This window comes from Ambystoma mexicanum, unplaced genomic scaffold, assembly GCF_040938575.1.
Source record: "Ambystoma mexicanum isolate Mex_15411 unplaced genomic scaffold, UKY_AmexF1_1 Mex_scaf66, whole genome shotgun sequence".
Taxonomy (NCBI): domain Eukaryota; kingdom Metazoa; phylum Chordata; class Amphibia; order Caudata; family Ambystomatidae; genus Ambystoma; species Ambystoma mexicanum.
In genome coordinates this window covers 799,881-824,689 of record NW_027182484.1, presented here as the reverse complement: position 1 = coordinate 824,689, position 24,809 = coordinate 799,881, and the positions used below count along the sequence as shown (strand labels likewise).

General features: G+C 35.6%; 6 non-coding genes across 6 annotated transcripts; all 6 read right to left on the bottom strand.

The window, feature by feature from the left end:
* Positions 1 to 2,199: 2,199 nt before the first annotated feature.
* Positions 2,200 to 2,271, bottom strand: TRNAC-GCA (transfer RNA cysteine (anticodon GCA)). The gene has a single exon. It is a non-coding gene; the product is annotated as a tRNA-Cys (tRNA).
* Positions 2,272 to 3,153: 882 nt separating this feature from the next.
* TRNAC-GCA (transfer RNA cysteine (anticodon GCA)) lies at positions 3,154 to 3,225 on the bottom strand. The gene has a single exon. It is a non-coding gene; the product is annotated as a tRNA-Cys (tRNA).
* A 3,095-nt stretch (positions 3,226 to 6,320) lies between these two features.
* Positions 6,321 to 6,392, bottom strand: TRNAS-GCU (transfer RNA serine (anticodon GCU)). Its single transcript has one exon. It is a non-coding gene; the product is annotated as a tRNA-Ser (tRNA).
* A 9,939-nt stretch (positions 6,393 to 16,331) lies between these two features.
* Positions 16,332 to 16,403, bottom strand: TRNAC-GCA (transfer RNA cysteine (anticodon GCA)). The gene has a single exon. It is a non-coding gene; the product is annotated as a tRNA-Cys (tRNA).
* Positions 16,404 to 18,214: 1,811 nt separating this feature from the next.
* TRNAC-GCA (transfer RNA cysteine (anticodon GCA)) lies at positions 18,215 to 18,286 on the bottom strand. Its single transcript has one exon. It is a non-coding gene; the product is annotated as a tRNA-Cys (tRNA).
* A 1,809-nt stretch (positions 18,287 to 20,095) lies between these two features.
* Positions 20,096 to 20,167, bottom strand: TRNAC-GCA (transfer RNA cysteine (anticodon GCA)). The gene has a single exon. It is a non-coding gene; the product is annotated as a tRNA-Cys (tRNA).
* Positions 20,168 to 24,809: the final 4,642 nt, after the last annotated feature.

Sequence of the window (24,809 nt, the reverse complement as noted above, 5' to 3'; positions counted from 1 at the left end):
AGGGCATATTATTGGTTTCCACCACAGTTTTATAACATTCATATGAGCTTCCAATGGACTATTTCAAACTGATCATATCACCAGTAGAACTTGGGTGAATGTAAAACACAGCTTGTATCATATGAAGAAATCCTAAACAGCTTAATGGTGTTTACCCTATGTTTCTGGTGTTGATCAGGAGTATTTCAAATGTAGAAATGTGTTGCTCATTACATAAAATGCTAAGATTGTAAATGTTTACTTCAATTGATTTAGTTAAAAAAATATTTCTACAGGTAAAACAGTTGGACAAGGGGGCACCCAGATTTGAACTAGGGACCTTTTAATCTGCAGTGAAATCCTCTACCCGTGAGCTATAGCCCCATTTCTGAAATGTTCACCTTTATTCATTCAGAAAATATGTACAAAGTGGAAGCAACAAGCAATCACCATCAAAGCAATGCATTTTCAGCCACCAAACCCTCCTTATAAGTATAAGGGGCACAAAAGATGTCCTTTATCTGCCTTGGTAAAATACAGTGAGGCTTCCATTGCAAGAATTCATACATTTCATATCACATGTAGATCTTGGAACATGGAAAAAAACTTTTGTCAAATGCACAAATTCTGCAAAACGTAACTGCTTCTCTACTGCAGTTTGTTGATTTTGTGCTAAGAGCATAGTTAAACCCAATTGCTCATTGTTTTTTATATGAAATGATGATATATCCTTTTGTTTCTTACAGTACATTGGGTTGAAAAACATTTTAACAGGATCTATTGACAAGGGTATATGGTTATGAAACAGGGACTTCTTGAATTGCACTCCTACGCTCTACCACTGAGTTAAACCCTTGAATGTTGAAAACTGCCCTTTTTTAAAAAGGTGATAGAGTGGGTGACTGTATGGAACGTGTAGAACTAATGACATCAGTGCACTTCTGGTCAGCTGTACAAATTAATACATTTCGTTAAGGGCATATTATTGGTTTCCACCACAGTTTTATAACATTCACATGAGCTTCCAATTGACTATTTCAAACTGATAATATGACCAGTAGAACTTGGATGAATGTAATACATAGCTTGTATCATACAAAGAAATCCGAAACAGCTTAATAGTGTTTACCCTATGTTTCAGGAGATGATCAGGAGTATTTCAAATGTAGAAATGTGTTGCACATTACATAAAATGCTAAGATTGTAAATGTTTTCTTCAATTTATTTAATTAAAAACATATTTCTACAGGTAAAACAGTTGGAGAAAGGGGCAGCCAGATTTGAACTAGGGACCTCTTGATCTGCAGTCAAATGCTCTACCACGGAGCTATCCCCCCAATTCTGAATTGTTCACCTATATAAATTCAGTAATATGTACAATGTGGAAGCAACATGCAATCACCATCAAAGCAATGCATTTTCAGCCACCAAACCCTCCTTATAACTATAAGGGGTACACAAGATGTCCTTTATCTGTCTTGGTAAAATACAGTGAGGTTTCCAGTGCAAGAATTCATACATTTCGTATCACATGTGGATCTTGGAACATGGAAAAAAAAACTTTTGTCAAATGCACAAATTCTGCAAAACGTAACTGCTTCTCTACTGCAGTTTGTTGATTTTGTGCTAAGAGCATAGTTAAACCCAATTGTTCATTGTTTTTTTATATGAAATGATAATATATCCTATTGTCTCTTACAGTGCATTGGGTTGAAAAACATTTGAACAGGATCTATTGAAGAGGGTATATGGTTATGAAACAGGGACTTCTTGAACTGCACTCCTACGCTCTACCACTGACATAAACCTTTGAATGCTGAAAACTGCCCTTTTTAAAAAAAGTGATAGAATGGGTGACTGTATGGAACTTGTAGAACTAATGACATCAGCGCACTTCTGGGCAGCTGTACAAATTAATACATTTCATTAAGGGCATATTATTGGTTTCCACCACAGTTTTATAACATTCATATGCCCTTCCAATGGACTATTTCAAACTGATAATATCACCAGTAGAACTTGGGTGAATGTAATACACAGCTTGTATCATACGAAGAATTCCGAAACAGCTTAATGGTGTATACCCTATGTTTCCGAAGATGATCAGGAGTATTTCAAATGTAGAAATGTGTTGCTCATTACATAAAATGCTAAGATTGTAAATGTTTACTTCAATTTATTTAATTAAAAAAATATTTCTACAGGTAAAACAGTTGGACAAGGGGGCACCCAGATTTGAACTAGGGACCGCTTGATCTGCAGTCAAATGCTCTACCACTGAGCTATACTCCCCGTTCTAAAATGTTCACCTTTATTAATTCAGTAATATGTACAAAGTGGAAGCAACATGCAATCACCATCAAAGCAATGCATTTTCAGCCACCAAACCCTCCTTATAAGTATATGGGGTGCGAAGGATGTCCTTTATCTGCCTTGGTAAAATACAGTGAGGTTTCCATGCAAGAATTCATACATTTCGTATCACATGTAGATCTTGGAACATGGAAAAAAAAACTTTTGTCAAATGCACACATTCTGCAAAACTTAACTGCTTCTCTACTGCAGTTTGTTGATTTTGTGCTAAGAGCATAGTTAAACCCAATTGTTCATTGTTTTTTTTATATGAAATGATGATATATCCTATTGTTTCTTACAGTGCATTGGGTTGAAAAACATTTGAACAGGATCTATTGAAGAGGGGATATGGTTATGAAACAGGGACTCCTTGAACTGCACTCCTACCCTCTACCACTGACATAAACCCTTGAATGCTGAAAACTGCTCTTTTTAAAAAGGTGATAGAGTGAGTGACTGTATGGAACTTGTAGAACTAATGACATCAGTGCACTTCTGGTCAGCTGTACAAATTAATACATTTCATTAAGGGCATATTATTGGTTTCCACCACAGTTTTATAACATTCATATGCGCTTCCAATGGACTATTTCAAACTGATAATATCACCAGTAGAACTTGGGTGAATGTGATACACAGCTTGTATCATATGAAGAAATCCGAAACAGCTTAATGGTGTTTACCCTATGTTTCCGGAGATGATCAGGAGTATTTCAAATGTAGAAATGTGTTGCTCATTACATAAAATGCTAAGATTGTAAATGTTTTCTTCAATTTATTTAATTAAAAAAATATTTCTACAAGTAAAACAGTTGGACAAGGGGGCACCCAGATTTGAACTAGGGACCTCTTAATCTGCAGTCAAATGCTCTACCACTGAGCTATATCCCCAGTCCTGAAATGTTCACCTTTATTTACTCAGTAATATGTACAAAGTGGAAGCAACATGCAATCACCATCAAAGCAATGCATTTTCAGCCACCAAACCCTCCTTATAAGTATAAGGGGTACAAAAGATGTCCTTTATCTGCCTTCGTAAAATACAGTGAGGTTTCCAGTGCAAGAATTCATACATTTCGTATCACATGTGGATCTTGGAACATGGAAAAAAAAACTTTTGTCAAATGCACAAATTCTGCAAAACGTAACTGCTTCTCTACTGCAGTTTGTTGATTTTTTGCTAAGAGCATAGTTAAACCCAATTGTTCATTGTTTTGTATAACAAATGATGATATATCTTATTGTTTCTTACAGTGCATTGGGTTGAAAAGCATTTTAACAGGATCTATTGAAGAGGGTATATGGTTATGAAACAGGGACTTCTTGAACTGCACTCCTACCCTCTACCACTCACATAAACCCTTGAATGCTGAAAACTGCCCTTTTTTAAAAAAGTGATAGAGTGGGTGACTGTATGGAACTTGTAGAACTAATGACATCAGTGCACTTCTGGTCAGCTGTACAAATTAATACGTTTCATTAAGGGCATATTATTGGTTTCCACCACAGTTTCATAACATTCATATAAGCTTCCAATGGACTATTTCAAACTGATAATATCACCAGTAGAACTTGGCTGAATGTAATACACAGCTTGTATCATAAGAAGAAATCCGAAACAGCTTAATGGTGTTTACCCTATGTTTCAGGAGATGATCAGGAGTATTTCAAATGTAGAAATGTGTTGCTCATTACATAAAATGCTAAGATTGTATGTTTTCTTCAATTTATTTAATTAAAAAATATTTCTACAGGTACAACAGTTGGACAAGGGGGCACCCAGATTTGAACTAGGGACCTCTGAATCTGCAGTCAAATGCTCTACCACTGAGCTATATCCCCAGTTCTGAAATGTTCACCTTTATTTACTCAGTAATATGTACAAAGTGGAAGCAACATGCAATCACCATCAAAGCAATGCATTTTCAGCCACCAAACCCTCCTTATAAGTATAAGGGGTACAAAAGATGTTCTTTATCTGCCTTCGTAAAATACAGTGAGGTTTCCAGTGCAAGAATTCATACATTTCGTATCACATGTAGATCTTGGAACATGGAAAAAAAAACTGTTGTCAAATGCACAAATTCTGCAAAATGTAACTGCTTCTCTAGTGCAGTTTGTTGATTTTGTGCTAAGAGCATAGTTAAACCCAATTGTTCATTGTTTTGTATAAGAAATGATGATATATCTTATTGTTTCTTACAGTGCATTGGGTTGAAAATCATTTTAACAGGATCTATTGAAGAGGGTATATGGTTATGAAACAGGGACTTCTTGAACTGCACTCTTACCCTCTACCACTCACATAAACCCTTGAATGCTGAAAACTGCCCTTTTTTAAAAAAGTGATAGAGTGGGTGACTGTATGGAACTTGTAGAACTAATGACATCAGTGCACTTCTGGTCAGCTGTACAAATTAATACATTTCATTAAGGGCATATTATTGGTTTCCACCACAGTTTCATAACATTCATATAAGCTTCCAATGGACTATTTCAAACTGATAATATCACCAGTAGAACTTGGCTTAATGTAATACACAGCTTGTATCATACGAAGAAATCCGAAACAGCTTAATGGTGTTTACTCTATGTTTCAGGAGATGATCAGGAGTATTTCAAATGTAGAAATGTGTTGCTCATTACATAAAATGCTAAGATTGTATGTTTTCTTCAATTTATTTAATTAAAAAAAATATTTCTACAGGTACAACAGTTGGACCAGGGGACACCCAGAGTTCAACTAGGGACCTCTTGATCTGCAGTCAAATGCTCTACCACCAAGCTATACCCGCAGTTCTAAAATGTTCACCTTTTTTAATTCAGTAATATGTACAAAGCCAAATCTTGGCTCTTTGACCAGCAATAGCTGTGTCAGACATCGGTCCTACTTACCCAACCCGCCTGTTCCCCTGCATGATTTCCGGTCTGCTACCTTTCCCAACTACCTCAGGGATACTTCCTCTGCAGAGCCTAGGGTCACTGTACCATGTGTAAGATATGTAATTTTTAAGTTTGTTTATTATGCTGTATTGTTATACTTTTTTGTAATTTATCTCCCTGTATGTTCTTTTATTGCAACCCTGTACAAATTGCGCCCTGATGCCCCCGGGCCTGATGGTCTGCGCATTATAAACAAATACAAATGCAAGCAACATGCAATCACCATCAAAGCAATGCATTTTCAGCCACCAAACCCTCCTTATAAGGATATGGGGTGCGAAGGATGTCCCCTTTATCTGCCTTAGTAAAATACAGTGAGGTTTCCATTGCAAGAATTCATACATTTCGTATCACATGTAGATCTTGGAACATGGAAAAAAAACGTTTGTCAAATGCACAAATTCTGCAAAACGTAACTGCTTCTCTACAGCAGTTTGTTGATTTTGTGCTAAGAGCATAGTTAAACCCAATTGTTCATTGTTTTTTATATGAAATGATGATATATCCTATTGTTTCTTACAGTGCATTGGGTTGAAAAACATTTTAACAGGATCTATTGATGAGGGTATATGGTTATGAAACAGGGACTTCTTGAATTGCACTCCTACGCTCTACCACTGACATAAACCCTTGAATGCTGAAAACTGCCCTTTTTAAAAAAAAAGTGATAGAGTGGATGACTATATGAAACTTGTAGAACTAATGACATCAGTGCACTTCTGGGGAGCTGTACAAATTAATACATTTCATTAAGGGCATATTATTGGTTTCCGCCACAGTTTTATAACATTCATATGAGCTTGCAATGGACTATTTCAAACTGATAATATCACCAGTAGAACTTGGGTGAATGTAAAACACAGCTTGTATCATACGAAGAAATCCTAAACAGTTTCATGGTGTTTACCCTATGTTTCAGGAGATGATCAGGAGTATTTCAAATGTAGAAATGTGTTGTTCATTTCATAAAATGCTAAGATTGTAAATGTGTTCTTCAATTTATTTAATTAAAAAAATATTTCTACAGGTAAAACAGTTGGACAAGGGGGCACCCAGATTTGAACTGGGGACCTTTTGATCAGCAGTCAATTGCTCTACCACTGAGATATACCCCCAGGTCTGAAATGTTCACCTTTATTAATGTAGTAATATGTACAAAGTGCAAGCAACATGCAATCACCATCAAAGCAATGCATTTTCAGCCACCAAACCCTCCTTATAAGTATATGGGGTACAAAAGATGTCCTTTATCTGCCTTCGTAAAATACAGTGAGGTTTCCAGTGCAAGAATTTATACATTTCGTATCACATGTAGATCTTGGAACATGGAAAAAAAAACTGTTGTCAAATGCACAAATTCTGCAAAACGTAACTGCTTCTCTAGTGCAGTTTGTTGATTTTGTGCTAAGAGCATAGTTAAACCCAATTGTTCATTGTTTTGTATATGAAATGATGATATATCTTATTGTTTCTTAAAGTGCATTGGGTTGAAAAACATTTTAACAGGATCTATTGAAGAGGGTATATGGTTATGAAACAGGGACTTCCTGAACTGCACTCCTACCCTCTACCACTCACATAAACCCTTGAATGCTGAAAACTGCCCTTTTTTAAAAAAAGTGATAGAGTGGGTGACTGTATGGAACTTGTAGAACTAATGACATCAGTGCACTTCTGGTCAGCTGTACAAATTAATACATTTCATTAAGGGCATATTATTGGTTTCCGCCACAGTTTTATAACATTCATATGCGCTTCCAATGGACTATTTCAAACTGATAATATCACCAGTAGAACTTGGGTGAATGTAAAACACAGCTTGTATCATACGAAGAAATCCTAAACAGCTTAATGGTGTTTACCCTATGTTTCAGGAGATGATCAGGAGTATTTCAAATGTAGAAATGTGTTGCTCATTACATAAAATGCTAAGATTGTAAATGTTTTCTTCAATTTAAAAAATATTTCTACAGGTAAAACAGTTGGACAAGGGGGCACCCAGATTTGAACTAGGGACCTCTTGATCTGCAGTCAAATGCTCTACCACGGAGCTATACCCCCAATTCTGAAATGACCACCTATATTAATTCAGTAATATGTACAAAGTGGAAGCAACATGCAATCACCATCAAAGCAATGCATTTTCAGCCACCAAACCCTCCTTATAACTATAAGGGGTACAAAAGATGTCCTTTATCTGTCTTGGTAAAATACAGTGAGGTTTCCTTTGCAAGAATTCATATATTTCGTATCACACGTAGATCTTGGAACATGGAAAAAAAAACTTTTGTCAAATGTTCAAATTCTGCAAAACGTAACTGCTTCTCTAGTGCAGTTTGTTGATTTTGTGCTAAGAGCATAGTTAAACCCAATTGTTCATTGTTTTTTATATGAAATGATGATATATCCTATTGTTTCTTACAGTGCATTGGGTTGAAAAACATTTTAACAGGATCTATTGAAGAGGGTATATGGTTATGAACAGGGACTCCTTGAACTGCACTCCTACCCTCTACCACTGACATAAACCCTTGAATGCTGAAAACTGCTCTTTTTAAAAAGGTGATAGAGTGGGTGACTGTATGGAACTTGTAGAACTAATGACATCAGTGCACTTCTGGTCAGCTGTACAAATTAATACATTTCATTAAGGGCATATTATTGGTTTCCACCACAGTTTTATAACATTCATATGCGCTTCCAATGGACTATTTCAAACTGATAATATCACCAGTAGAACTTGGGTGAATGTGATACACAGCTTGTATCATATGAAGAAATCCGAAACAGCTTAATGGTGTTTACCCTATGTTTCCGGAGATGATCAGGAGTATTTCAAATGTAGAAATGTGTTGCTCATTACATAAAATGCTAAGATTGTAAATGTTTTCTTCAATTTATTTAATTAAAAAAATATTTCTACAAGTAAAACAGTTGGACAAGGGGGCACCCAGATTTGAACTAGGGATTTCTTGAGCTGTAGTCAAATGCTCTACCAATGAGCTAAACCCCCAGGTCTGAAATGTTTACCTTTATTTATTCAGTAATATGTACAAAGTGCAAGCAACATGCAATCACCATCAAAGCAATGCATTTTCAGCCACCAAACCCTCCTTATAAGTATAAGGGGTACAAAAGATGTCCTTTATCTGCCTGTGTAAAATACAGTGAGGTTTCCAGTGCAAGAATTCATACATTTCGTATCACATGTAGATCTTGGAAAATGGAAAAAAAAAACTTTTGTCAAATGCACAAATTCTGCAAAACGTAACTGCTACTCTACTGCAGTTTGTTGATTTTGTGCTAAGAGCATAGTTAAACCCAATTGTTCATTGTTTTGTATATGAAATGATGATATATCTTATTGTTTCTTACAGTGCATTGGGTTGAAAAACATTTTAACAGGATCTATTGAAGAGGGTTTATGGTTATGAAACAGGGACTTCTTGAACTGCACTCCTACCCTCTACCACTGACATAAACCCTTGAATGCTGAAAACTGCCCTTTTATAAAAAAGTGATTTACTAGGTGGCTGTATGGAACTTGTAGAACTAATGACATCAGTGCACTTCTGGTCAGCTGTACAAATTAATACATTTCATTAAGGGCATATTATTGGTTTCCACCACAGTTTTATAACATTCATATGCGCTTCCAATGGACTATTTCAAACTGATAATATCACCAGTAGAACTTGGGTGAATGTAATACACAGCTTGTATCATACGAAGAAATCCGAAACAGCTTAATGGTGTTTACCCTATGTTTCCAGAGATGATCAGGAGTATTTCAAATGTAGAAATGTGTTGCTCATTACATAAAATGCTAAGATTGTAAATGTTTTCTTGAATTTATTTAATTAAAAAAATATTTGTACAGGTAAAACAGTTGGACAAGGGGGCACCCAGATTTGAACTAAGGATTTCTTGATCTGCAGTCAAATGCTCTACCACTGAGCTATACCCCCAGTTCTAAAATGTTCACCTTTATTCATTCAGTAATATGTACAAAGTGCAAGCAACTTGCAATCACCATCAAAGCAATGCATTTTCAGCCACCAAACCCTCCTTATAAGTATAAGGGGTACAAAAGATGTCCTTTATCTGCCTTGGTAAAATACAGTGAGGTTTCTATTGCAAGAATTCATACATTTCGTATCACATGTAGATCTTGGAACATGGAAAAAAAACTTTTGTCAAATGCACAAATTCTGCAAAACGTAACTGCTTCTCTTCTGCAGTTTGTTGATTTTGTGCTAAGAGCATAGTTAAACCCAATTTTTCATTGTTTTTTATATGAAATGATTATATATCCTATTGTTTCTTACAGTGCATTGGGTTGAAAAACATTTTAACAGGATCTATTGAAGAGGATATATGGTTATGAATTAGGGACTTCTTGAACTGCATTCCTACGCAATCCACTGAGTTAAACCCTTGATTGCTGAAAACCGCCCTTTTTTAAAAAGGTGATAGAGTGGGTGACTGTATGGAACTTGTAGAACTAATGACATCAGTGCACTTCTGGTCAGCTGTACAAATGAATACATTTCATTAAGGGCATATTATTGGTTTCCACCACAGGTTTATAACATTCATATGAGCTTCCAATGGACTATTTCAAACTGATAATATCACCAGTAGAACTTGGGTGAATGTAATACACAGCTTGTATCATATGAAGAAATCCGAAACAGCTTAATGGTGTTTACCCTATGTTTCAGGAGATGATCAGGAGTATTTCAAATGTAGAAATGCGTTGCTCATTACATAAAATGCTAAGATTGTAAATGTTTTCTTCAATTTATTTAAAAACAATATTTCTACAGGTACAACAGTTGGACCAGGGGGCACCCAGATTCGAACTAGGGACCTCTTGAACTGCAGTCAAATGCTCTACCACTTAGCTATACCCCCAGTTCTGAAATGTTCACCTTTACTAATTCAGTAATATGTACAAAGTGCAAGCAACATGCAATCACCATGAAAGCAAAGCATTTTCAGCCACCAAACCCTCCTTATAGGTATATGGGGTGCGAAGGATGTCCTTTATCTGCCTTGGTAAAATACAGTGAGGTTTCTATTGCAAGAATTCATACATTTCGTATCACATGTAGATCTTGGAACATGGAAAAAAAACTTTTGTCAAATGCACAAATTCTGCAAAACGTAACTGCTTCTCTACTGCAGTTTGTTGATTTTGTGCTAAGAGCATAGTTAAAGCCAATTGTTCATTGTTTTTTATATGAAATGATTATATATCGTATTGTTTCTTACAGTGCATTGGGTTGAAAAACATTTTAACAGGATCTATTGAAGAGGATATATGGTTATGAATTAGGGACTTCTTGAACTGCATTCCTACGCTCTACCACTGAGTTAAACCCTTGATTGCTGAAAACCGCCCTTTTTGAAAAAGGTGATAGAGTGGGTGACTGTATGGAACTTGTAGAACTAATGACATCAGTGCACTTCTGGTCAGCTGTACAAATGAATACATTTCATTAAGGGCATATTATTGGTTTCCACCACAGGTTTATAACATTCATATGAGCTTCCAATGGACTATTTCAAACTGATAATATCACCAGTAGAACTTGGGTGAATGTAATACACAGCTTGTATCATACGAAGAAATCCAAAACAGCTTAATGGTGTTTACCCTATGTTTCAGGAGATGATCAGGAGTATTTCAAATATAGAAACGTGTTGCTCATTACATAAAATGCTAAGATTGTAAATATTTTCTTCAATTAAAAAAATATTTCTACAGGTGCAACAGTTGGACCAGGGGGCACTCAGATTTGAACGAGGGACCTCTTGATCTGCAGTCAAATGCTCTACCACTGAGCTATACCTGCAGTTCTCAAATGTTTACCTTTACTAATTCAGTAATATGTACAAAGTGCAAGCAACTTGCAATCACCATCAAAGCAATGCATTTTCAGCCACCAAACCCTCCTTATAAGTATAAGGGGTACAAAAGATGTCCTTTATCTGCCTTCGTAAAATACAGTGAGGTTTCCAGTGCAAGAATTCATACATTTCGTATCACATGTAGATCTTGGAACATGGAAAAAAAACTTTTGTCAAATGCACAAATTCTGCAAAATGTAACTGCTTCTCTACTGCAGTTTGTTGATTTTGTGCTAAGATCATAGTTAAACCCAGTTGTTCATTGTTTTATATATGAAATGATGATATATCCTATTGTTTCTTACAGTGCATTGGGTTAACAAACATTTTAACAGGATCTATTGAAGAGGGTATATGGTTATGAAACAGGGACTTCTTGAACTACACTCCTACGCTCTACCACTGACATACACCCTTGAATGTTGAAAACTGCCCTTTTTTAAAAAAAAGTGATAGAGTGCGTGACTGTATGGAACTTGTAGAACTAATGATATCAGTGCACTTCTGGTCAGCTGTACAAATTAATACATTTCATTAAGGGCATATTATTGGTTTCCACCACAGTTTTATAACATTCATATGAGCTTCCAGTGGACTATTTCAAACTGATAATATCACCAGTAGAACTTGGGTGAATGTAATACACAGCTTGTATCATATGAAGAAATCCGAAACAGCTTAATGGTGTTTACCCTATGTTTCAGGAGATGATCAGGAGTATTTCAAATGTAGAAATGTGTTGCTCATTACATAAAATGCTAAGATTGTAAATGTTTTCTTCAATTTATTTAATTAAAAAAATATTTCTACAGGTGCAACAGTTGGACCAGGGGGCACTCAGATTTGAACTAGGGACCTCTTGATCTGCAGTCAAATGCTCTACCACTGAGCTATACCCGCACTTCTAAAATGTTCACCTTTATTAATTCAGTAATATGTACAAAGTGCAAGCAACATGCAATCACCATCAAAGCAATGCATTTTCAGCCACCAAACCCTCCATATAAGTATATGGGGAGCGAAGGATGTCCTTTATCTGCCTTGGTAAAATACAGTGAGGTTTCCATTGCAAGAATTCATACATTTCGTATCACATGTAGATCTTGGAACATGGAAAAAAAAACTTTTGTCAAATGCACAAATTCTGCAAAACGTAACTGCTTCTCTACTGCAGTTTGTTGATTTTGTGCTAAGAGCATAGTTAAACCCAATTGTTCATTGTTTTTTACACAAAATGATGATATATCCTATCGTTTCTTACAGTGCATTGGGTTCAAAAACATTTTACAGGATCTATTGAAGAGGGTACATGGTTATGAAACAGGGACTTCTTGAACTGCACTCCTACGCTCTACCACTGACATAAACCCTTGAATGCTGAAAATTGCCCTTTTTAAAAAAAGTGATAGAGTGGGTGACTGTATGGAACTGGTAGAACTAATGACATCAGTGCACTTGTGGGCAGCTGTACAATTTATTAAGGGCATATTATTGGTTTCTACCACAGTTTTATAACTTTCATATGAGCTTCCAATGAACTATTTCAAACTGATAATATTACCAGTAGAACTTGGGTGAAGGTAATACACAGCTTGTATCATACGAAGAAAGCAGAAACAGCTTAATGGTGTTTACACTATGTTTCAGAAGATGATCAGGAGTATTTCAAATGTAGAAATGCGTTGCTCATTACATAAAATGCTAAGATTGTAAATGTTTTCTTCAATTTATTTAAAAACAAAATTTCTACAGGTACAACAGTTGGACCAGGGGGCACCCAGATTCGAACTAGGGACCTCTTGAACTGCAGTCAAATGCTCTACCACTTAGCTATACCCCCAGTTCTGAAATGTTCACCTTTACTAATTCAGTAATATGTACAAAGTGCAAGCAACATGCAATCACCATGAAAGCAAAGCATTTTCAGCCACCAAACCCTCCTTATAGGTATATGGGGTGCGAAGGATGTCCTTTATCTGCCTTGGTAAAATACAGTGAGGTTTCTATTGCAAGAATTCATACATTTCGTATCACATGTAGATCTTGGAACATGGAAAAAAAACTTTTGTCAAATGCACAAATTCTGCAAAACGTAACTGCTTCTCTACTGCAGTTTGTTGATTTTGTGCTAAGAGCATAGTTAAACCCAATTGTTCATTGTTTTTTATATGAAATGATTATATATCCTATTGTTTCTTACAGTGCATTGGGTTGAAAAACATTTTAACAGGATCTATTGAAGAGGATATATGGTTATGAATTAGGGACTTCTTGAACTGCATTCCTACGCTCTACCACTGAGTTAAACCCTTGATTGCTGAAAACCGCCCTTTTTTAAAAAGGTGATAGAGTGGGTGACTGTATGGAACTTGTAGAACTAATGACATCAGTGCACTTCTGGTCAGCTGTACAAATGAATACATTTCATTAAGGGCATATTATTGGTTTCCACCACAGGTTTATAACATTCATATGAGCTTCCAATGGACTATTTCAAACTGATAATATCACCAGTAGAACTTGGGTGAATGTAATACACAGCTTGTATCATACGAAGAAATCCGAAACAGCTTAATGGTGTTTACCCTATGTTTCAGGAGATGATCAGGAGTATTTCAAATATAGAAACGTGTTGCTTATTACATAAAATGCTAAGATTGTAAATATTTTCTTCAATTAAAAAAATATTTCTACAGGTGTCAAATGCACAAATTCTGCAAAACGTAACTGCTTCTCTACTGCAGTTTGTTGATTTTGTGCTAAGAGCATAGTTAAACCCAATTGTTCATTGTTTTTTATATGAAATGATGATATATCCTATTGTTTCTTACAGTGCATTGGGTTGAAAAACATTTTAACAGGATCTATTGATGAGGGTATATGGTTATGAAACAGGGACTTCTTGAACTGTACTCCTACGCTCTACCACTGAGTTAAACCCTTGAATGCTGAAAACTGCCCTTTTTTAAAAAGGTGATCGAGTGGGTGACTGTATGGAACTTGTACAACTAATGACATCAGTGCACTTCTGGTCAGCTGTACAAATTAATACATTTCATTAAGGGCATATTATTGGTTTCCACCACAGTTTTATAACATTCATATGCGCTTCCAATGGACTATTTCAAACTGATAATATCACCAGTAGAACTTGGGTGAATGTAAAACACAGCTTGTATCATATGAAGAAATCCTAAACAGCTTAATGGTGTTTACCCCATGTTTCAGGAGATGATCAGCCAGATTTTAATTAGGGACCTTTTGATCTGCAGTCAAATGCTCTACCACTGAACTATACGCCCAGTTCTGAAATTTTCACCTTTATTAATTCAGTAAAAAGTACAAAGTTAAAGCAACATGCAATCACCATCAAGGCAATGCATTTTCAGCCACCAAACCCTCCTTATAAGTATAAGGGGTACAAAAGATGTCCTTTATCTGCCTTCATAAAATACAGTGAGGTTTCCAGTGCAAGAATTCATACATTTCGTATCACATGTAGATCTTGGAACATGGAAAAAAAACTTTTGTCAAATGCACAAATTCTGCAAAACGTAACTGCTTCTCTACTGCAGTTTGTTGATTTTGTGCTAAGAGCATAGTTAAACACAATTGTTCATTGTTTTTTATATGAAATGATTATATATCCTATTGTTTCTTACAGTGCATTGGGTTGAAAAACATTTTAACCGGATCTATTGAAGAGGGTATATGGTTATGAAACAGGGACTTCTTGAACTGCACTCCTACCCTCTACCACTGACATAAACCCTTGAATGCTGAAAACTGCTCTTTTTTAAAAAGGTGATAGAGTTGGTGACTGTATGGAACTTGTAGAACTAATGACATCAGTGCACTTCTGGTCAGCTGTACAAATTAATACATTTCATTAAGGGCATATTATTGGTTTCCACCACAGTTTTATAACATTCATATGCGCTTCCAATGGACTATTTCAAACTGATAATATCACCAGTAGAACTTGGGTGAATGTAATACACAGCTTGTATCATACGAAGAAATCCGAAACAGCTTAATGGTTTTTACCCTATGTTTCCAGAGATGATCAGGAGTATTTCAAATGTAGAAATGTGTTGCTCATTACATAAAATGCTAAGATTGTAAATGTTTTTTTCAATTTATTTAATTAAAAAAAAATTTCCACAGGTTAAACAGTTGAACAAGGGGGCACCCAGATTTGAACTAGGGATCTCTTGATCTGCAGTCAAATGCTCTACCACTGAGCTGTACCCCCAGTTCTAAAATGTTCACCTGTATTCATTCAGTAATATGTACAAAGTGCAAGCAACATGCAATCACCATCAAAGCAATGCATTTTCAGCCACCAAACCCTCCTTATAAGTATAAGGGGTACAAAAGATGTCCTTTATCTGCCTTGGTAAAATACAGTGAGGTTTCCATTGCAAGAATTCATACATTTCGTATCACATGTAGATCTTGGAACATGGAAAAAAAAACTTTTGTCAAATGCACAAATTCTGCAAAACGTAACTGCTTCTCTACTGCAGTTTGTTGATTTTGTGCTAAGAGCATAGTTAAACCCAATTGTTCATTGTTTTTTTATATGAAATGATGATATATCCTATTGTTTCTTACAGTGCATTGGGTTGAAAAACATTTTAACAGGATCTATTGATGAGGGTATATGGTTATGAAACAGGAACTTCTTGAACTGTACTCCTACGCTCTACCACTGAGTTAAACCCTTGAATGCTGAAAACTGCCCTTTTTTAAAAAGGTGATAGAGTGGGTGACTGTATGGAACTTGTAGAACTAATGACATCAGTGCACTTCTGGTCAGCTGTACAAATTAATACATTTCATTAAGGGCATATTATTGGTTTCCACCACAGTTTTATAACATTCATATGAGCTTCCAATGGACTATTTCAAACTGATAATATCACCAGTAGAACTTGGGTGAATGTAAAACACAGCTTGTATCATATGCAGAAATCCTAAACAGCTTAATGGTGTTTACCCTATGTTTCAGGTGATGATCAGGAGTATTTGAAATGTAGAAATGTGTTGCTCATTACATAAAATGCTAAGATTGTAAATGTTTTCTTCAATTTATTTAATTAAAAAAATATTTCTACAGGTAAAACAGTTGAACAAGGGGGCACCCAGATTTGAACTAGAGACCTCTTGATCTGCAGTCAAATGCTCTACCACTGAGCTATACCCCCAGATCTGAAAAGTTCACCTTTATTAATTCTGCAATATGTACAAAGTGCAAGCAACATGCAATCACCATCAAAGCAATGTATTTTCAGCCACCAAACCCTCCTTATAAGTATATGGGGTGCGAAGGATGTCCTTTATCTGCCTTGGTAAAATACTGTGAGGTTTCCATTGCAAGAATTCATACATTTCGTATCACATGTAGATCTTGGAACATGGAAAAAAAAAATCTTTTGTCAAATGCACAAATTCTGCAAAATGTAACTGCTTCTCTACTGCAGTTTGTTGATGTTGTGCTAAGAGCATAGTTAAACCCAATTGTTCATTGTTTTGTACATGAAATGATGATATATCCTATTGTTTCTTACAGTGCATTGGGTTGAAAAACATTTTAACAGTATCAATTGAAGAGGGTACATGGTTATGAAATAGGGACTTCTTGAACTACACTCCTACGCTCTATCAATGACATAAACCGTTCAATGCTGAAAACTGCCCTTTTTTAAAAAGGTGATAGAGTGGGTGACTCTATGGAACTTGTAGAACTAATGACATCAGTGCACTTCTGGTCAGCTGTACAAATTAATACAGTTCATTAAGGGCACATTATTGGTTTCCACCACAGTTTTGTAACATTCATATGAGCTTCCAATGCACTATTTCAAACTGATCATATCACCAGTAGAACTTGGGTGAATGTAAAACACAGCTTGTATCATATGAAGAAATCCTAAACAGCTTAATGGTGTTTACCCTATGTTTCAGGTGATGATCAGGAGTATTTCAAATGTAGAAAAGTGTTGCTCATTACATAAAATGCTAAGATTGTAAATGTTTACTTCAATTTATTTAATTGATAAATATTTCTACAGGTAAAACAGTTGGACAAGGGGGCACCCAGATTTGAAGTAGGGACTACTTGATATGCAGTGAAATGCTCGACCCCTGAGCTATAACCCCATTTCTGAAATGTTCACCTTTATTTATTCAGTAATATGTACAAAGTGGAAGCAACATGCAATCACCATCAAAGCAATTCATTTTCAGCCACCAAACCCTCATTATATGTATAAGGGGTACAAAATATGTCCTTTATCTGCCTTGGTAAAATACAGTGAGGTTTCCATTGCAAGAATTCATACATTTCGTATCACATGTAGATCTTGGAACATGGAAAAAAAAAACTTTTGTCAAATGCACAAATTCTGCAAAACGTAACTGCTTCTCTACTGCAGTTTGTTGATTTTGTGCTAAGAGCATAGTTAAACCCAATTGTTCATTGTTTTTTATATGAAATGATGATATATCCTATTGTTTCTTACAGTGCATTGGGTTGAAAAACATTTTAACAGGATCTATTGATGAGGGTATATGGTTATGAAACAGGAACTTCTTGAACTGTACTCCTACGCTCTACCACTGAGTTAAACCCTTGAACGCTGAAAACTGCACTTTTTTAAAAAGGTGATAGAGTGGGTGACTGTATGGAACTTGTAGAACTAATGACATCAGTGCACTTCTTGTCAGCTGTACAAATTAATACATTTCATTAAGGGCATATTATTGGTTTCCACCACAGTTTTATAACATTCATATGAGCTTCCAATGGACTATTTCAAACTGATAATATCGCCAGTAGAACTTGGGTGAATGTAAAACACAGCTTGTATCATATGAAGAAATCCTAAACAGATTAATGGTGTTTACCCTATGTTTCAGGTGATGATCAGGAGTATTTCAAATGTGGAAATGTGTTGCTCATTACATCAAATGCTAAGATTGTAAATGTTTTTTTCTATAGGTAAAACAGTTGAACAAGGGGCACCCAGATTTGAACTAGGGACCTCTTGATTTGCAGTCAAATGCTCTACCACTGAGCTATACTCCCAGTTCTGAAAATTTCACCTTTATTAATTCAGTAATATGTACAAAGTGCAAGCAACATGCAATCACCATCAAAGCAATGCATTTTCAGCCACCAAACCCTCCTTATAAGTATATGGGATGCGAAGGATGTCCTTTATCTACCTTGGTAAAATACAGTGAGGTTTCCATTGCAAGAATTCATACATTGCGTATCACATGTAGATCTTGGAACATGGAAAAAAAATCTTTTGTCAAATGCACAAATTCTGCAAAATGTAACTGCTTCTCTACTGCAGTTTGTTGATTTTGTGCTAAGCGCATAGTTAAACCCAATTGTTCATTGTTTTGTATATGAAATGATGATATATCCTATTGTTTCTTACAGTGCATTGGGTTGAAAAACATTTTAACAGGATCTATTGAAGAGGGTATATGGTTATGAAACAGGGACTTCATGAAAAGCACTCCTACGCTCTACCACTGACATAAACCCTTGAATGCTGAAAACTGCCCTTTTTTAAAAAGGTGATAGAGTGGGTGACTCTATGGAACTTGTAGAACTAATGACATCAGTGCACTTCTGGTCAGCTGTACAAATTAATACAGTTCATTAAGGGCACATTATTGGTTTCCACCACAGTTTTGTAACATTCATATGAGCTTCCAATGCACTATTTCAAACTGATCATATCACCAGTAGAACTTGGGTGAATGTAAAACACAGCTTGTATCATATGAAGAAATCCTAAACAGCTTAATGGTGTTTACCCTATGTTTCAGGTGATGATCAGGAGTATTTCAAATGTAGAAAAGTGTTGCTCATTACATAAAATGCTAAGATTGTAAATGTTTACTTCAATTTATTTAATTGATAAATATTTCTACAGGTAAAACAGTTGGACAAGGGGGCACCCAGATTTGAAGTAGGGACTACTTGATATGCAGTGAAATGCTCGACCCCTGAGCTATAACCCCATTTCTGAAATGTTCACCTTTATTTATTCAGTAATGTGTACAAAGTGGAAGCAACATGCAATCACCATCAAAGCAATTCATTTTCAGCCACCAAACCCTCATTATATGTATAAGGGGTACAAAATATGTCCTTTATCTGCCTTGGTAAAATACAGTGAGGTTTCCATTGCAAGAATTCATACATTTCGTATCACATGTAGATCTTGGAACATGGAAAAAAAAAACTTTTGTCAAATGCACAAATTCTGCAAAACGTAACTGCTTCTCTACTGCAGTTTGTTGATTTTGTGCTAAGAGCATAGTTAAACCCAATTGTTCATTGTTTTTTATATGAAATGATGATATATCCTATTGTTTCTTACAGTGCATTGGGTTGAAAAACATTTTAACAGGATCTATTGATGAGGGTATATGGTTATGAAACAGGAACTTCTTGAACTGTACTCCTACGCTCTACCACTGAGTTAAACCCTTGAACGCTGAAAACTGCACTTTTTTAAAAAGGTGATAGAGTGGGTGACTGTATGGAACTTGTAGAACTAATGACATCAGTGCACTTCTTGTCAGCTGTACAAATTAATACATTTCATTAAGGGCATATTATTGGTTTCCACCACAGTTTTATATCATTCATATGAGCTTCCAATGGACTATTTCAAACTGATAATATCGCCAGTAGAACTTGGGTGAATGTAAAACACAGCTTGTATCATATGAAGAAATCCTAAACAGATTAATGGTGTTTACCCTATGTTTCAGGTGATGATCAGGAGTATTTCAAATGTGGAAATGTGTTGCTCATTACATCAAATGCTAAGATTGTAAATGTTTTTTTCTATAGGTAAAACAGTTGAACAAGGGGCACCCAGATTTGAACTAGGGACCTCTTGATTTGCAGTCAAATGCTCTACCACTGAGCTATACTCCCAGTTCTGAAAATTTCACCTTTATTAATTCAGTAATATGTACAAAGTGCAAGCAACATGCAATCACCATCAAAGCAATGCATTTTCAGCCACCAAACCCTCCTTATAAGTATATGGGATGCGAAGGATGTCCTTTATCTACCTTGGTAAAATACAGTGAGGTTTCCATTGCAAGAATTCATACATTGCGTATCACATGTAGATCTTGGAACATGGAAAAAAAATCTTTTGTCAAATGCACAAATTCTGCAAAATGTAACTGCTTCTCTACTGCAGTTTGTTGATTTTGTGCTAAGCGCATAGTTAAACCCAATTGTTCATTGTTTTGTATATGAAATGATGATATATCCTATTGTTTCTTACAGTGCATTGGGTTGAAAAACATTTTAACAGGATCTATTGAAGAGGGTATATGGTTATGAAACAGGGACTTCATGAAAAGCACTCCTACGCTCTACCACTGACATAATCCCTTGAATGCTGAAAACTGCCCTTTTTTAAAAAGGTGATAGAGTGGGTGACTGTATGGAACTTGTAGAACTAATGACATCAGTGCACCTCTGGTCATTTGTACAAATTAATACATTTCATTAAGGGCATATTATTGGTTTCCACCACAGTTTTATAACATTCATATGAGCTTCCAATGGACTATTTCAAACTGATAATATCACCAGTAGAACTTGGGTGAATGTAAAACACAGCTTGTATCATATGACGAAATCCTAAACAGTTTCATGGTGTTTACCCTATGTTTCAGGAGATGATCAGGAGTATTTCAAATGTAGAAATGTGTTGCTCATTACATCAAATGCTAAGATTGTAAATGTTTTTTTTCTACAGGTAAAATAGTTGAACAAAGGGGCACCCAGATTTGAACTAGAGACCACTTGATCTGCAGTCAAATGCTCTACCACTGAGCTATACCCCCCGTTCTGAAAAGTTCACCTTTATTAATTCAGGAATATGTACAAAGTGGAAGCAACATGCAATCACCCTCAAAGCAATGCATTTTCAGCCACCAAACCCTCCTTATAAGTGTAAGGGGTACAAAAGATGTCCTTTATCTGCCTTGGTAAAATACAGTGAGGTTTCCATTGCAAGAATTCATACATTTCGTATCACATGTAGATCTTGGAACATGGAAAAAAAAACTTTTGTCAAATGCACACATTCTGCAAAACGTAACTGCTTCTCTACTGCAGTTTGTTGATTTTGTGCTAAGAGCATAGTTAAACCCAATTGTTCATTGTTTTTTATATGAAATGATGATATATCCTATTGTTTCTTATAGTACATTGGGTTGAAAAACATTTTAACAGGATGTATTGACGAGGGTATATGGTTATGAAACAGGGACTTCTTGAACTGCACTCCTACGCTCTACCATTGAGTTAAACCCTTGAATGCTGAAAACTGCCCTTTTTTAAAAAGGTGATAGAGTGGGTGACTGTATGGAACTTGTAGAACTAATGACATCAGTGCACTTCTGGTCAGCTGTACAAATTAATACATGTCATTAAGAGCATATCATTGGTTTCCACCACAGTTTTATAACATTCATATGAGCTTCCAATGGACTATTTCAAACTGATAATATCACCAGTAGAACTTGGGTGAATGTAAAACACAGCTTGTATCATATGAAGAAATCCTAAACAGTTTCATGGTGTTTACCCTATGTTTCAGGAGATGATCAGGAGTATTTCAAATGTAGAAATGTGTTGCTCATTACATTAAATGCAAAGATTGTAAATGTTTTCTTCAATTTATTTAATTAAACTAATATTTCTACAGGTAAAACAGTTGAACAAGGGGGCACCCAGATTTGAAATAGGGACCTCTTGATCTGCAGTCAAATGCTCTACCACTGAGCTATACCCCACCTCTGAAAAGTTCACCTTTATTAATTCAGTAATATGTACAAAGTGCAAGCAACATGCAATCACCCTCAAAGCAATGCATTTTCAGCCACCAAACCCTCCTTATAAGTATAAGGGGTACAAAAGATGTCCTTTATCTGCCTTGGTAAAATACAGTGAGGTTTCCATTGCAAGAATTCATACATTTCGTATCACATGTAGATCTTGGAACATGGAAAAAAAAACTTTTGTCAAATGCACAAATTCTGCAAAACGTAACTGCTTCTCTACTGCAGTTTGTTGATTTTGTGCTAAGAGCATAGTTAAACCCAATTGTTCATTGTTTTTATATGAAATGATGATATATCCTATTGTTTCTTACAGTACATTGGGTTGAAAAACATTTTAACAGGATGTATTGACGAGGGTATATGGTTATGAAACAGGGACTTCTTGAAAAGCACTCCTACGCTCTACCACTGATATAAACCCTTGAATGCTGAAAACTGCCCTTTTTTAAAAAGGTGATAGAGTGGGTGACTGTATGGAACTTGTAGAACTAATGACATCAGTGCACTTCTGGTCAGGTGTACAAATTAATACATTTCATTAAGGGCATATTATTGGTTTCCACCACAGTTTTATAACATTCATATGAGCTTCCAATGGACTATTTCAAACTAATCATATCACCAGTAGAACTTGGGTGAATGTAAAACACAGCTTGTATCATATGAAGAAATCCTAAACAGCTTAATGGTGTTTACCCTATGTTTCAGGTGATGATCAGGAGTATTTCAAATGTAGAAATGTGTTGCTCATTACATAAAATGCTAAGATTGTAAATGTTTACTTCAATTTATTTAATTAAAAAAATATTTCTACAGGTAAAACAGTTGGACAAGGGGGCACCCAGATTTGAACTAGAGACCTCTTGATCTGCAGTCAAATGTTCTACCACTGAGCTATACCCCCAGTTCTGAAAAGTTCACCTTTATTAATTCAGTAATATGTACAAAGTGCAAGCAAGATGCAATCACCATCAAAGCAAAGCATTTTCAGCCACCAAACCCTCCTTATAAGTATATGCGGTGCGGAGGATGTCCTTTATCTGCCTTGGTAAAATACAGTGAGGTTTCCATTGCAAGAATTCATACATTTCGTATCACATGTAGATCTTGGAACATGGAAAAAAAAACTTTTGTCAAATGCAAAAATTCTGCAAAATGTAACTGCTTCTCTACTGCAGTTTGTTGATTTTGTGCTAAGAGCATAGTTAAACCCAATTGTTCATTGTTTTGTATATGAAATGATGATATATCCTATTGTTTCTTACAATGCATTGGGTTGAAAAACATTTTAACAGGATCTATTGAAAAGGGTATATGGTTATGAAACAGGGACTTCTTGAAAAGCACTCCTACGCTCTACCACTGACATAAACCCTTGAATGCTGAAAACTGCCCTTTTTTAAAAAGGTGATAGAGTGGGTGACTGTATGGAACTTGTAGAACTAATGACATCAGTGCACTTCTGGTCAGGTGTACAAATTAATACATTTCATTAAGGGCATATTATTGGTTTCCACCACAGTTTTATAACATTCATATGAGCTTCCAATGGACTATTTCAAACTAATCATATCACCAGTAGAATTTGGGTGAATGTAAAACACAGCTTGTATCATATGAAGAAATCCTAAACAGCTTAATGGTGTTTACCCTATGTTTCAGGAGATGATCAGGAGTATTTCAAATGTAGAAATGTGTTCCTCATTACATCAAATGCTAAGATTGTAAATGTTTTTTTTCTACAGGTAAAACAGTTGAACAAGGGGGCACCCAGATTTGAACTAGAGACCACTTGTTCTGCAGTCAAATGCTGTACCACTGAGCTATACCCCCAGTTCTGAAAAGTTCACCTTTATTAATTCAGGAATATGAACAAAGTGGAAGCAACATGCAATCACCCTCAAAGCAATGCATTTTCAGCCACCAAACCCTCCTTATAAGTATAAGGGGTACAAAAGATGTCCTTTATCTGCCTTGGTAAAATACAGTGAGGTTTCCATTGCAAGAATTCATACATTTCGTATCACATGTAGATCTTGGAACATGGAAAAAAAACTTTTGTCAAATGCACAAATTCTGCAAAACGTAACTGCTTCTCTACTGCAGTTTGTTGATTTTGTGCTAAGAGCATAGTTAAACCCAATTGTTCATTGTTTTTTATATGAAATGATATATCCTATTGTTTCTTACAGTACATTGGGTTGAAAAACATTTTAACAGGATGTATTGACGAGGGTATATGGTTATGAAACAGGGACTTCTTGAACTGCACTCCTACGCTCTACCATTGAGTTAAACCCTTGAATGCTGAAAACTGCCCTTTTTTAAAAAGGTGATAGAGTGGGTGACTGTATGGAACTTGTAGAACTAATGACATCAGTGCACTTCTGGTCAGCTGTACAAATTAATACATTTCATTAAGGGCATATTATTGGTTTCCACCACAGTTTTATAACATTCATATGAGCTTCCAATGGACTATTTCAAACTGATAATATCACCAGTAGAACTTGGGTGAATGTAAAACACAGCTTGTATCATATGAAGAAATCCTAAACAGCTTAATGGTGTTTACCCTATGTTTCAGGTGATGATCAGGAGTATTTCAAATGTGGAAATGTGTTGCTCATTACATCAAATGCTAAGATTGTAAATGTTTTTTTCAATTTATTTAATTAAAAAAAAATTTCCACAGGTTAAACAGTTGAACA